At 69.3% G+C, this 9,951-nt stretch overlaps 2 non-coding genes across 2 annotated transcripts; both read right to left on the bottom strand.

The window, feature by feature from the left end:
* Positions 1-2,348: 2,348 nt before the first annotated feature.
* LOC139042927 (5S ribosomal RNA) lies at positions 2,349-2,467 on the bottom strand. The gene has a single exon (XR_011500018.1). It is a non-coding gene; the product is annotated as a 5S ribosomal RNA (ribosomal RNA).
* Positions 2,468-6,603: 4,136 nt separating this feature from the next.
* Positions 6,604-6,722, bottom strand: LOC139042923 (5S ribosomal RNA). Its single transcript, XR_011500014.1, has one exon. It is a non-coding gene; the product is annotated as a 5S ribosomal RNA (ribosomal RNA).
* Between the last annotated feature and the right edge of the window lie 3,229 nt (positions 6,723-9,951).

Below are 9,951 nucleotides of genomic sequence, written 5' to 3'. Positions count from 1 at the left end.
CATCCACAGACGTCCGACGAGGCCCTCCGGGGCGCCAAGCTCTCCATTTTCCACGGCACGTGTCCTCGTCAGGTTCTGCCACCTCTGGCCGGCATGCGTAGGCACACCGCTGGTCTTGCGGCCCCAGAGGCGAGGAGGCGAACGCCCCGGAGGCCGAGATTGGCACCCGCGTTCTCGGCTGCTGGGTGGCCAGCACCTAGGAGAGTGTCTGGCCGGAAGCAGCCAGGCGATCGATCCCTGGGTGCTGGATGAGCCTCGGCGGCAAGAAGTAGGCTCGTGGGGAAGGACGGCGGCCGAGGCCCGGGCCCCCACCGAGGCCGCGCTCCGTGCTGAGCGGTCTGCTCCGTATTTCCCGCTTGCGTTCTCACCAGCACTCGCCCCCGCAAGGAGGCACGAACGCCAGGACCCCCTCGCACCAGAGGAGGAAAGCGCAGCTCAGGGAGGGCACGTCACTCGCGGGAGACGGCGCCCCTTGGGTTTCAGCTCAGGACTTCGGTCTCCCGAGCCTGCGTTTCGGGGCAAGGCTCCGGTCCCGCGCTCCGGGAAACTGACAGGGACGCAGTCCCGCTTCTCCCCGCAGAAGGTGCTCCTCGGAGATCAGATCCGGGGACCCGTCAGAACCACCCCGGGCACGAGCTGGCAGGGAGCGACGCGCACCGCACCCCCCCCCTCCCCCATCCCGCAGCCCGCAGCCCGCAGCCCGAGGAAGCGAGGAGCAGGCGAGAGAGGCGCTGGGTTGGCAGGAGGGGAAACGGGGCCGGCAGGAGAAGCGAACCGCGAAGAGACTCCCTCCCAGGACGACGATGGCTGAACGGGGAGAGGAGGGAGCTTTGGGTCCTCTCTCGTCCTGCTTTGACCGGGATGTCCCCATTTTTCCACAGCGAGCGAGTATGGCTCTTGGATTCGGTGGGGAAGACGTGATTTATCTGGAGGACTTTTCCCTTCGGGGGTTCAAAGTCCGTTCTCTGAGGCAAGGCTCCCTCTCTGCCTCCCTGTCCTTCCCATTCGCCTCCCCGGAAGCCAGCTCTCCTCCCGGTTTCCTGGATCCCTTGGCCACGGTCCTCTGTTGCAAACACAGGCAGGTGCAAAGAAGATGCGAAAGGCTGCCCGAGCCACGCGAACGGAAAGCTGAAGCCAGGGAGCCAGGAAGGGCTGGCTGCTGAGGGAGGACGTGTCCTGTCAGGAGGCTTTTCAACTCCCTCTGACAGATGCGGCCTGGAGGGGCGGGGCCCGGCCGGGGCCCTGGGGTGGTAGGGGTCGGGTGTGAGGGGGTGGGTGGGGAGGCGGGGGGAGGCGGGAAGAGAGGGAGGCCCCCGAGTGAGGGGACACCAAAAGCCTCAGCCATCAAGACTCCTCGTCTTTGCATCCAGCGTTCTCAAACTCAAAACGAACGCAAGCTCATCCACCAGGAGCAACGTAGCAGCGTTTCCAAGCGAGGCAGGACCGCCCGAAGGCGAAAGCAGAATGGGATCCTAGTCAGGTGGAGCTTGAAACTCAGACCCACCCACCCCCCTACCCCCCCCCCCACCACCACCACCTCCCCCCCTCCCCCCCACCCCGGGAAGGGGGCTTCTGGAAGGAAAAGCGAGACAAACTGACAGGGACAAACTTAGGTCGGGAAAGGAGTGTTGATTGTGAATGAGCCTCTCAAGGACAAGCAAGCGGGTACCAGGTTTTAGAAGATGACCTGCAGCGGCAGAGACGCCAGCAAAGGCAGAAGCCATCCCGTCTTGGGTGAGGTGCCCGAGACGCTCCTCTCTAACCCAGTCCGCCCTGTCCTTGGAGAAGCGGGCGGTGTCTGGAAAAGCCTGACCAGGTGCCTTTCCTCGGTGGGCGGGGCTGGTCGCTTTGGGACCCGTTTGGGCCTCCCGGCACCGCCGTGGAATCCGTTCCACCTGACAGGACGACTCTACCCGGCGGCTGGGGCGGCGGGGGCGGGGCGCCGAGGGAAGGGCTGGGGTGTCACCGGAGCGGGAGCCGAGCGGGTGGGAAGAGGCCGAGGCCAGAGGGAGCCGGCCGGCGGCGTGTGCGGCGTCGGGGTCCCGGTCCCGGTCCCGGTCCCGGTCCCGCCGGGCTGGCCCCGATTGGCCCTGGGTTCGGGTGGGGCCGCGAGCTGGAAGGGTTGGGCTGTGGCGGGGAGGGGTTGGGCCCTGCCCATGGGCGGCGCCGGCGGGCCCGCGGTGCGGAGGGGGGCGGGAGGGGAGGGGGAGGGTGGGGGGGGTCGGGCTGGCTGGAGGGGTGGGGGGCGTCCGCGGAGGACGGAGGCCGGAGGCCGCAGGACGGAGGAGGGGCGGCAGGAGCGCGGAGGGAGCCGCGCCCGGCCGGCGGCAAAAGGCGAGGGAGGCAAAAGCCTACAGCACCCGGTATTCCCAGGCGGTCTCCCATCCAAGTACTAACCAGGCCCGACCCTGCTTAGCTTCCGAGATCAGACGAGATCGGGCGCGTTCAGGGTGGTATGGCCGTAGACGCTGGCGCCTGCCGCCGGCGCCCCTAAGAAGCCGCGCCGCGTCGCCCGGCCCGCGGCTCGCGCGCGCCCAGGCCTCTGTGACGCGCACCCGCCGCCGGCGCCCCCTGCGCCCGCGCCCGGCCTGCCGCCTTCCTCCCGCTGCTGCCTCCCGCCGCGGCCGCCTCGGGCGCGGCCAGCGGGCCAGCCAAACCCTGCGCTGCCCCGCCCTGCTGCCCTCCCAGGGCGCGGAGGCCTGGAGCAGCCCGGGGTGCGAGGAGGCGGGGCGGGGCGGGCGGCGGTGGGAAACGAGGGGTGGTGGGGGCGGCGGTGGGGGCGGGGATGGGGGCGGGGCGCCTGGCTGGGCGCTCTCCCCTCGCGGCCCGGGAACACTCCAGGCCGCCCTGGCCGCTCGGATCCGGCGATGGGTCGCAGGAGATGCGGCTGCTGGGAGGGGGGTGGCGCGGGGCACTTGGCCCGAGGCGTCGGGGCGTCGGGCCGCCGGGCCCGTGCTCCTCTGAGTCCCCTCCGGCCCGAGGGGCCTCCCAGCGGGAGCCCTGACCTCTGCGGCGCCGGCCGGGCCCCGACTTGCCCAAACCCAGGCGGAGCCACCGGCGCGACCAGAGGGCGTCAGCGGAAGCCCGCCGCGCTGCCCCTGAGGGAGCGGGGAGGCGGGGCGGCCACACTTCCCCCCCGCCAGCGCCGCCCAGGAGACCGGCACCCCGCCCCCAACCCGCCCCTCGCGGGGACCCTGGACAGCTCCTGCTGGCGCCAGCCCAGAGACCCAGAGACAGAGACAGAGACAGAGACACGGAGAAACAGAGAAACGGCGACACGGAGAGGATCCAAGACACGGACCTAGACAGACACCCACCCTGACCCAGAGAGGCTCTGCCCAAGAGCTCGCTTCCCCCCCAGGAGGGCGGTGGTGCTGGAGCTGGGCCCGGGCCAGGAGGCAGGGGCCCCGGGGCTGGCGATCACCCCTGGGGCCCTAGGCCGCGCAGACAGGCTCTCAGGAGTCCCGGGCTCCCGGCATCGCTGCCCCGCCATCGCCCAGGAACCACAGGCAGGCACCGGAGCTCGCTGGCGCGCTCTGTCTGCGCTTGCGTGTGCGTGTGCTTGTGCGGGTTGTGCGAGTGGGTGTGTAGGCGTGTGTGTGTGTGTGTGTGTGTGTGTGTGCGCGCGCGCGCGCGCGCGCCTGTGTGTCTGTGTGCCTGTGTGTGTGTGTGCGTCCGGGTTTGTGTGTTCCTTTCTCTCCGCTTCTTCGCTCTGGCTCTTTTCCTCTTTCTGCCGGGCACCCCCGACCTTACTGAGTTGATAGAAGGAGCAGGCAGAAAAGTCAGGGCCCAGAGAACTTGGCACGAGAAAGCAGCTCCATCTACCAGACATGTAGAAGCCCCTCCCCGACGACCGACCGCAGCGTCCCCGTTCTGCTCAAGTGCCGCTGGGGACGTTGCCCGGGATCTCCCGCCCGCTAGGTCACCGACGAAGGCGCCTCCGTCTTCCCAAGAGCGCGCTCGCGCCCAGGACGGAGGGAGGAGCAGCACGGTGTGATGACGGGGAGGAAGAGTCGCGTCCGAAGGCCCGTCGGTGCCTGCCGACGTCCCGGCTCTCCCTGTCTCGAGACCTCTGGGCTTCAGGGTTCTGTGCCGCAAGGCTTTCCCGCCGCACCCCCCGGGACCCAGGGCGCGCTGTGTGCGCTGCCCGTCTCCAGCGTTTGGGCCCTGTGGGCCTTCTTGCGTCCCACTGGAAAGGGGACCCTGGGACGGAGAGAAGATGGGCAGGGGGCGGGCTTCGGCAAAGAGAGCGACGGCCATCCACAGACGTCCGACGAGGCCCTCCGGGGCGCCAAGCTCTCCATTTTCCACGGCACGTGTCCTCGTCAGGTTCTGCCACCTCTGGCCGGCATGCGTAGGCACACCGCTGGTCTTGCGGCCCCAGAGGCGAGGAGGCGAACGCCCCGGAGGCCGAGATTGGCACCCGCGTTCTCGGCTGCTGGGTGGCCAGCACCTAGGAGAGTGTCTGGCCGGAAGCAGCCAGGCGATCGATCCCTGGGTGCTGGATGAGCCTCGGCGGCAAGAAGTAGGCTCGTGGGGAAGGACGGCGGCCGAGGCCCGGGCCCCCACCGAGGCCGCGCTCCGTGCTGAGCGGTCTGCTCCGTATTTCCCGCTTGCGTTCTCACCAGCACTCGCCCCCGCAAGGAGGCACGAACGCCAGGACCCCCTCGCACCAGAGGAGGAAAGCGCAGCTCAGGGAGGGCACGTCACTCGCGGGAGACGGCGCCCCTTGGGTTTCAGCTCAGGACTTCGGTCTCCCGAGCCTGCGTTTCGGGGCAAGGCTCCGGTCCCGCGCTCCGGGAAACTGACAGGGACGCAGTCCCGCTTCTCCCCGCAGAAGGTGCTCCTCGGAGATCAGATCCGGGGACCCGTCAGAACCACCCCGGGCACGAGCTGGCAGGGAGCGACGCGCACCGCACCCCCCCCCTCCCCCATCCCGCAGCCCGCAGCCCGCAGCCCGAGGAAGCGAGGAGCAGGCGAGAGAGGCGCTGGGTTGGCAGGAGGGGAAACGGGGCCGGCAGGAGAAGCGAACCGCGAAGAGACTCCCTCCCAGGACGACGATGGCTGAACGGGGAGAGGAGGGAGCTTTGGGTCCTCTCTCGTCCTGCTTTGACCGGGATGTCCCCATTTTTCCACAGCGAGCGAGTATGGCTCTTGGATTCGGTGGGGAAGACGTGATTTATCTGGAGGACTTTTCCCTTCGGGGGTTCAAAGTCCGTTCTCTGAGGCAAGGCTCCCTCTCTGCCTCCCTGTCCTTCCCATTCGCCTCCCCGGAAGCCAGCTCTCCTCCCGGTTTCCTGGATCCCTTGGCCACGGTCCTCTGTTGCAAACACAGGCAGGTGCAAAGAAGATGCGAAAGGCTGCCCGAGCCACGCGAACGGAAAGCTGAAGCCAGGGAGCCAGGAAGGGCTGGCTGCTGAGGGAGGACGTGTCCTGTCAGGAGGCTTTTCAACTCCCTCTGACAGATGCGGCCTGGAGGGGCGGGGCCCGGCCGGGGCCCTGGGGTGGTAGGGGTCGGGTGTGAGGGGGTGGGTGGGGAGGCGGGGGGAGGCGGGAAGAGAGGGAGGCCCCCGAGTGAGGGGACACCAAAAGCCTCAGCCATCAAGACTCCTCGTCTTTGCATCCAGCGTTCTCAAACTCAAAACGAACGCAAGCTCATCCACCAGGAGCAACGTAGCAGCGTTTCCAAGCGAGGCAGGACCGCCCGAAGGCGAAAGCAGAATGGGATCCTAGTCAGGTGGAGCTTGAAACTCAGACCCACCCACCCCCCTACCCCCCCCCACCACCACCACCTCCCCCCCTCCCCCCCACCCCGGGAAGGGGGCTTCTGGAAGGAAAAGCGAGACAAACTGACAGGGACAAACTTAGGTCGGGAAAGGAGTGTTGATTGTGAATGAGCCTCTCAAGGACAAGCAAGCGGGTACCAGGTTTTAGAAGATGACCTGCAGCGGCAGAGACGCCAGCAAAGGCAGAAGCCATCCCGTCTTGGGTGAGGTGCCCGAGACGCTCCTCTCTAACCCAGTCCGCCCTGTCCTTGGAGAAGCGGGCGGTGTCTGGAAAAGCCTGACCAGGTGCCTTTCCTCGGTGGGCGGGGCTGGTCGCTTTGGGACCCGTTTGGGCCTCCCGGCACCGCCGTGGAATCCGTTCCACCTGACAGGACGACTCTACCCGGCGGCTGGGGCGGCGGGGGCGGGGCGCCGAGGGAAGGGCTGGGGTGTCACCGGAGCGGGAGCCGAGCGGGTGGGAAGAGGCCGAGGCCAGAGGGAGCCGGCCGGCGGCGTGTGCGGCGTCGGGGTCCCGGTCCCGGTCCCGGTCCCGGTCCCGCCGGGCTGGCCCCGATTGGCCCTGGGTTCGGGTGGGGCCGCGAGCTGGAAGGGTTGGGCTGTGGCGGGGAGGGGTTGGGCCCTGCCCATGGGCGGCGCCGGCGGGCCCGCGGTGCGGAGGGGGGCGGGAGGGGAGGGGGAGGGTGGGGGGGGTCGGGCTGGCTGGAGGGGTGGGGGGCGTCCGCGGAGGACGGAGGCCGGAGGCCGCAGGACGGAGGAGGGGCGGCAGGAGCGCGGAGGGAGCCGCGCCCGGCCGGCGGCAAAAGGCGAGGGAGGCAAAAGCCTACAGCACCCGGTATTCCCAGGCGGTCTCCCATCCAAGTACTAACCAGGCCCGACCCTGCTTAGCTTCCGAGATCAGACGAGATCGGGCGCGTTCAGGGTGGTATGGCCGTAGACGCTGGCGCCTGCCGCCGGCGCCCCTAAGAAGCCGCGCCGCGTCGCCCGGCCCGCGGCTCGCGCGCGCCCAGGCCTCTGTGACGCGCACCCGCCGCCGGCGCCCCCTGCGCCCGCGCCCGGCCTGCCGCCTTCCTCCCGCTGCTGCCTCCCGCCGCGGCCGCCTCGGGCGCGGCCAGCGGGCCAGCCAAACCCTGCGCTGCCCCGCCCTGCTGCCCTCCCAGGGCGCGGAGGCCTGGAGCAGCCCGGGGTGCGAGGAGGCGGGGCGGGGCGGGCGGCGGTGGGAAACGAGGGGTGGTGGGGGCGGCGGTGGGGGCGGGGATGGGGGCGGGGCGCCTGGCTGGGCGCTCTCCCCTCGCGGCCCGGGAACACTCCAGGCCGCCCTGGCCGCTCGGATCCGGCGATGGGTCGCAGGAGATGCGGCTGCTGGGAGGGGGGTGGCGCGGGGCACTTGGCCCGAGGCGTCGGGGCGTCGGGCCGCCGGGCCCGTGCTCCTCTGAGTCCCCTCCGGCCCGAGGGGCCTCCCAGCGGGAGCCCTGACCTCTGCGGCGCCGGCCGGGCCCCGACTTGCCCAAACCCAGGCGGAGCCACCGGCGCGACCAGAGGGCGTCAGCGGAAGCCCGCCGCGCTGCCCCTGAGGGAGCGGGGAGGCGGGGCGGCCACACTTCCCCCCCGCCAGCGCCGCCCAGGAGACCGGCACCCCGCCCCCAACCCGCCCCTCGCGGGGACCCTGGACAGCTCCTGCTGGCGCCAGCCCAGAGACCCAGAGACAGAGACAGAGACAGAGACACGGAGAAACAGAGAAACGGCGACACGGAGAGGATCCAAGACACGGACCTAGACAGACACCCACCCTGACCCAGAGAGGCTCTGCCCAAGAGCTCGCTTCCCCCCCAGGAGGGCGGTGGTGCTGGAGCTGGGCCCGGGCCAGGAGGCAGGGGCCCCGGGGCTGGCGATCACCCCTGGGGCCCTAGGCCGCGCAGACAGGCTCTCAGGAGTCCCGGGCTCCCGGCATCGCTGCCCCGCCATCGCCCAGGAACCACAGGCAGGCACCGGAGCTCGCTGGCGCGCTCTGTCTGCGCTTGCGTGTGCGTGTGCTTGTGCGGGTTGTGCGAGTGGGTGTGTAGGCGTGTGTGTGTGTGTGTGTGTGTGTGTGCGCGCGCGCGAGCGCGCGCGCCTGTGTGTCTGTGTGCCTGTGTGTGTGTGTGCGTCCGGGTTTGTGTGTTCCTTTCTCTCCGCTTCTTCGCTCTGGCTCTTTTCCTCTTTCTGCCGGGCACCCCCGACCTTACTGAGTTGATAGAAGGAGCAGGCAGAAAAGTCAGGGCCCAGAGAACTTGGCACGAGAAAGCAGCTCCATCTACCAGACATGTAGAAGCCCCTCCCCGACGACCGACCGCAGCGTCCCCGTTCTGCTCAAGTGCCGCTGGGGACGTTGCCCGGGATCTCCCGCCCGCTAGGTCACCGACGAAGGCGCCTCCGTCTTCCCAAGAGCGCGCTCGCGCCCAGGACGGAGGGAGGAGCAGCACGGTGTGATGACGGGGAGGAAGAGTCGCGTCCGAAGGCCCGTCGGTGCCTGCCGACGTCCCGGCTCTCCCTGTCTCGAGACCTCTGGGCTTCAGGGTTCTGTGCCGCAAGGCTTTCCCGCCGCACCCCCCGGGACCCAGGGCGCGCTGTGTGCGCTGCCCGTCTCCAGCGTTTGGGCCCTGTGGGCCTTCTTGCGTCCCACTGGAAAGGGGACCCTGGGACGGAGAGAAGATGGGCAGGGGGCGGGCTTCGGCAAAGAGAGCGACGGCCATCCACAGACGTCCGACGAGGCCCTCCGGGGCGCCAAGCTCTCCATTTTCCACGGCACGTGTCCTCGTCAGGTTCTGCCACCTCTGGCCGGCATGCGTAGGCACACCGCTGGTCTTGCGGCCCCAGAGGCGAGGAGGCGAACGCCCCGGAGGCCGAGATTGGCACCCGCGTTCTCGGCTGCTGGGTGGCCAGCACCTAGGAGAGTGTCTGGCCGGAAGCAGCCAGGCGATCGATCCCTGGGTGCTGGATGAGCCTCGGCGGCAAGAAGTAGGCTCGTGGGGAAGGACGGCGGCCGAGGCCCGGGCCCCCACCGAGGCCGCGCTCCGTGCTGAGCGGTCTGCTCCGTATTTCCCGCTTGCGTTCTCACCAGCACTCGCCCCCGCAAGGAGGCACGAACGCCAGGACCCCCCTCGCACCAGAGGAGGAAAGCGCAGCTCAGGGAGGGCACGTCACTCGCGGGAGACGGCGGCCCTTGGGTTTCAGCTCAGGACTTCGGTCTCCCGAGCCTGCGTTTCGGGGCAAGGCTCCGGTCCCGCGCTCCGGGAAACTGACAGGGACGCAGTCCCGCTTCTCCCCGCAGAAGGTGCTCCTCGGAGATCAGATCCGGGGACCCGTCAGAACCACCCCGGGCACGAGCTGGCAGGGAGCGACGCGCACCGCACCCCCCCCCTCCCCCATCCCGCAGCCCGCAGCCCGCAGCCCGAGGAAGCGAGGAGCAGGCGAGAGAGGCGCTGGGTTGGCAGGAGGGGAAACGGGGCCGGCAGGAGAAGCGAACCGCGAAGAGACTCCCTCCCAGGACGACGATTGGCTGAACGGGGAGAGGAGGGAGCTTTGGGTCCTCTCTCGTCTGCTTTTGACCGGGATGTCCCCATTTTTCCACAGCGAGCGAGTATGGCTCTTGGATTCGGTGGGGAAGACGTGATTTATCTGGAGGACTTTTCCCTTCGGGGGTTCAAAGTCCGTTCTCTGAGGCAAGGCTCCCTCTCTGCCTCCCTGTCCTTCCCATTCGCCTCCCCAGGAAGCCAGCTCTCCTCCCGGTTTCCTGGATCCCTTGGCCACGGTCCTCTGTTGCAAACACAGGCAGGTGCAAAGAAGATGCGAAAGGCTGCCCGAGCCACGCGAACGGAAAGCTGAAGCCAGGGAGCCAGGAAGGGCTGGCTGCTGAGGGAGGACGTGTCCTGTCAGGAGGCTTTTCAACTCCCTCTGACAGATGCGGCCTGGAGGGGCGGGGCCCGGCCGGGGCCCTGGGGTGGTAGGGGTCGGGTGTGAGGGGGTGGGTGGGAGGCGGGGGGAGGCGGGAAGAGAGGGAGGCCCCGAGTGAGGGGACACCAAAAGCCTCAGCCATCAAGACTCCTCGTCTTTGCATCCAGCGTTCTCAAACTCAAAACGAACGCAAGCTCATCCACCAGGAGCAACGTAGCAGCGTTTCCAAGCGAGG

This window comes from Equus asinus, unplaced genomic scaffold, assembly GCF_041296235.1.
Source record: "Equus asinus isolate D_3611 breed Donkey unplaced genomic scaffold, EquAss-T2T_v2 contig_106, whole genome shotgun sequence".
NCBI classification, from domain to species: Eukaryota; Metazoa; Chordata; class Mammalia; order Perissodactyla; family Equidae; genus Equus; species Equus asinus.
This window is presented reverse-complemented; position numbering and strand designations above follow the sequence as displayed.